This window comes from Arachis hypogaea, chromosome 11 (genome assembly GCF_003086295.3).
Source record: "Arachis hypogaea cultivar Tifrunner chromosome 11, arahy.Tifrunner.gnm2.J5K5, whole genome shotgun sequence".
Lineage (NCBI taxonomy): Eukaryota > Viridiplantae > Streptophyta > Magnoliopsida > Fabales > Fabaceae > Arachis > Arachis hypogaea.
Genome location: NC_092046.1, coordinates 68,250,355 through 68,254,799, shown reverse-complemented (window position 1 = coordinate 68,254,799; position 4,445 = coordinate 68,250,355). Strand labels below are relative to the sequence as shown.

Here is a 4,445-nt window from a genome sequence, read left to right as displayed (position 1 = left end):
TCTAACTAAAAGAAAGATAACACTACAAAGGGCATTATGATTATGCAGACAAGTGGTGTTGCTTAATGAATTGCATAGAGAATTAAGTGGCACACAAACTTAGAATCTTAGTGTGACACTTTCATTTTTTTGATGTAATCATCCAGAAAGATTGAAAACAAATTGTGGCAGGGCAACACCAAACTTAGAATGTAATCATATGCCAATTTATTGAAATTTAAACAAAGCAGACAGAGAAAATGAACAAAGCAAAGGAAAGAAATATTACCTACGGTTGACATGTTCTTCACTTTCTTCCTCTTCTTCCAGTTTGTTATAAGGAATGACCTCAAGGGGGGAGAAGATTCAGCTATTGTCCCTTGTCTTGGCCTCTCCTTAGCAAGCTTCCTTTTGTAAATAGCTTGATTGAGCTTGCTTGCTGGATTAGGGACATAATTGGTGCTCTTGCTAGTTCCCTTCACTTCTTTGGATTCAAGACTTGGTTGCTGTGTGATTATTGGAGTTTTATCTTCATCCAGAGCCTTCTGAATCGGTGGTTCAATGAGCCCTTCCCCTATGCACTTTTATGCTTCAATTGATTGTGACTTCTCTTGAGTGTCTTCCTCACTTTCTTGCTCCTCCACTCCTTTTTTTGCACTCAACATTTGACTTAATAAATCTTTCATGGAGGAGGTTTGTTAATCTTCCCAACATCTCTTCATCTCCTCTTCATATCTTTTAATCACAGATTCAGTTGTTGAGACTTTTTGGTCCAGGGGAGTTTGAGGAGGTTGTGAGTGTTCAGGTTCTCTTGTCATCTCAAGTGCAGTTTCAGGTTCCAATATTTTCACCACCTCTTCCTTTTTTGCAATTTCACTTGACACAGGGACCTTGTGTTCTTATTTTTCCATTTCCTCCTTCTTTGCATTCAAAAATTGGCCTACCCGCACTTCCATGTTTTTGAGGGAGTTCTCTTGTTCTTTTCAGAGTTTCTTTGTCTTCTCCCAATGTCTTTTGATTATGGACTCAAGCTTTGAGAGCCTTTAGTTCATGGAAGTTTGTGTGGGTAGTAAGTTTTGAAAGGGGCTTTCTGTTGAAGCATGGTCAAGTGATGATATATTTGGATGAATATCATATAGAGCATTAGAATTTCCTTCCCAGCCACCATTATAATCATGACTTGCATCATTTGTTGGTGGAGGGAAATATCCCATATGATTCTCTTGCTCATCTTGTGTCTCTGAAGCAAATCTCCATGGATTGGAGTGCTTAGAATTTGTATTTTCTTGGTGATATTCCTAGCTACCATTAGAGATTGGTGATGGTGGGTAATATCCCATAAAATTTGTTTGATCATAAGATGAGTTGAACTCTATTTGAATTTTATAGAACACAACACCAATGAAATTTGAAATTCATCTCACAGAGAAGAATTTCTTAGTGAGGAAATAACTCAAACACCTTGCTATCAACTTAAATCAGAGAACAAAAACAAAGAAAATGCTTGATCTATACTTCTTACCCACTTAATCATTGTTGATCTAACTCAATCCCCGGCAACGGCGCCAAAAACTTGATGGGTTGAAAACGAAATTCCAACACCAAAACTCATCGGCAAGTGTACCGGATCGCATCAAGTAGTAAAACTCACTTAGAGTGAGGTCGACCCCCCAGGGATTGATGGATCAAGCAACTTTAGTGGGTGATTAGTTTAGTTAAGCTAACATTAGTGAATTGAGTTAAATTGAGTAACATAAAAGAAATTGCAAGGAATTTAAAATGCAGAAGGTAAATTGCAGTAAAAGTAAAGTGCAGAAAAGATAAATTACAAGTAACTTAATGAACAAAAAAGTAAAATATTTGAAACTTAAATTACAAGAAAAGTAAATGACTGAAACTTAAAGTGCAAAAAACTTAAATTGCTGAATCTAAATTGCTGGAAATCTTAAATTGCTTGAAGAATAAAGGGATTTGGGTGCTAGGATTTAAAACTGAGCAAGAAAATATAAATTGCAGTGAACCCGAGAAATGTAAGATGAAAGGAATTACAGAAGAACTAAAATAGAATTTAAAAATTGCAAAAGAAGTAAAACAGGAATAATTGAGATTAGATCTTCAAATTCATGAAAACAGAAACAAAGGGATCAAAAGGAAACTCAACGATGGAGAGATCCAGAAGAATTCTCCAATCAGAGTTCCAAAATCACAATCAGAAAGAAAGTAGAAGTTGCAGAAGAGTTATAATGAGAACCAGAAAGCAAAAATCAGATTTAATCTCCAATTCTTCAAATTCAAAAAAAAAAGGGAAAACTAAAAAGAGCTCTCTATTCTACTTGCTCCCTATTGGAGCCAGCCTCCCTATAAAATGGAATTGATGCCTTTATATAGGCTTTACAAAATGAAAATGAAATTGAAATTAAAAACAAATTACAATTAAATGAAAATCCTAATTCTAGCTTGTTCTTGTACCTTTGAGTGATGATGTGGGCTTTGCTTGATTTGGATTTGAAGAAAGATGGGTCCGGTTGGTGTTAGCTTGATTCAAGTGGATCAGGATGCATTTGGTGACTTGGGTCTGTGTAAAATTGGATCCAAGATGCCACTTGATTGAAAATGACCAAGGGTGCTAGCTCCAGTGGAGCGCTGAATGAGAAAAGGTAACGTAGCGCTCACTAGCCCCCTTGTGTCAAGCCTCGAGCCTTGCTTCTTGGTGTAGCGCTCAGTTAAGAAAGATAACTTAGCGCTACACATGCTCCTTGGTGCAAGCTTTGCTTTTCTTCATGGGCCATGCCCGAAAAAGTAAAATTAGTGAACGGAGTGCTCATTTAGTGAGCGCTGGCCTTGTTTGAGCTTTGCCCATAGTGTATAGCGCTCAGTTAAGAGAGTGAACTGAGCGCCCCTTTGCTTGCATGCGTGCCCCTCTTCGAACCTTGGCCATCCCATTTGTGCCAATTTTCTTTGAAGCATAGCGCTCAGTGAAACAATAAAATGAAGCACCCTTTTTTTGCTTCCTCTTATTCCCCATTTCGAACCTTGGGTGCCCCAATTTAAGTACTTAGGCTTGCTTTTCTTGGTGACCCCCTCTTCGAACCATGGTGAGTTCATATTTGGTTGGTTTTTGGGCTTTAAAGATGCCTTTCACTTGCGCTTTCAATTGCTATATATCGTTCGAAAGCTCTGAATGTCAGCTTTCCAACGCAACTAGAAGCACATTAATTGGATATTTGTAGCTCAAGTTATGGTCCTTTGAAGGAGGCATGGTCATGCTGTCACAAGGCTAAGAAAAAGCCCAAAAAAGTTAAAAAATTCCAATTGAGCGCTCATCTTTAAGTTTTAAAGTAACGCTCAGTTACTTAAGTGAATGCTGGCCCTTGTTTTTTGCATTCATGGTCATGGACCACGCTTTTAAAAGCGTGGCCTAAGGCATTAAAGTGTGCTCCAAAACTCTTTTTTTCTCCTTTTTAACTTATTTTGTGCTTTTTGCTTCTTTTTCTTCTTATTTCCTACAAAGTTTATCAAATCAAAAGATCAAAGAAATATACCATTTAAGCACAAAAGAATGCAATATTTAAGCACTAATTATCAATTTCTTGTATGAAAAAGCATAGAAAAACATGACATGATGACATGTCATCAGCCATCTGAGGAAGAAACAAGCTCCTTTTCTACTAATTCAGTTGATTTACGTATAGGGTTTAGGGCAGAGCCCAGGAGGATTACTCTCCAGGAAGCTGGAGCCCCAGACTTTACTCTGCAACCGTATCAAGTGCGTCACCCAAATCTGGCTGCAGATTTTGAACTTAAGACTGCGCTAATCAACTTGATGCCCAAGTTTTATGGCTTACCTGCTCAGGAGCCTATCAACCACCTCAGGGATTTTCAGACAGCCTGCTCTACTGTTAAGCATCACGATACAGATGAAACTTCTATCCTGCTAACTGCCTTCCCGTTTTCTTTTGAGGGAAAGGCGAGGGAGTGGTACTACACTCAACCTGAAGCGACCGTTACTAACTGGGATACGTTCAGGAGAGAATTCTTGGAAAAATACTTTCCAGCTGAAGTTACAGATAGACTAAGAAAAGAGATCTCTTGCATTATTCAAGGCGAATCAGAGACTCTTTATGAGTATTGGGAGTGCTTCAAGAATCTTCTGGACACATGCCCCCATCACATGATTGACAAGTTGGTGTTGATCAGCTACTTCACTCAAGGCATGAAGCCTCGGGATAAGACCACATTGGATGGTGCAAGTAATGGTTCTCTGAAAAAGTACAAGACCGTAGATGAAGTGTGGCAACTGATCAGCGACCTAGCTGAGTCCACTCGGAATCACAGGAATAGGAACAACCACCCCAAGGCTGTTTCAGAGGTTTCTTCTAGTAGTGAGACTACTGCTTTTACACAGGCTATATGTGAGATGACCAACCTACTGAAGCAGATACAGCTAAATTAACAACAACCTCAGC

The 4,445-nt window shown here is 38.7% G+C and overlaps 1 non-coding gene across 1 annotated transcript; it reads right to left on the bottom strand.

Annotated features, from left to right (window-relative positions):
• Positions 1-4,048: 4,048 nt before the first annotated feature.
• LOC112724417 (small nucleolar RNA R71) lies at positions 4,049-4,156 on the bottom strand. The gene has a single exon (XR_003163580.1). It is a non-coding gene; the product is annotated as a small nucleolar RNA R71 (small nucleolar RNA).
• Positions 4,157-4,445: the final 289 nt, after the last annotated feature.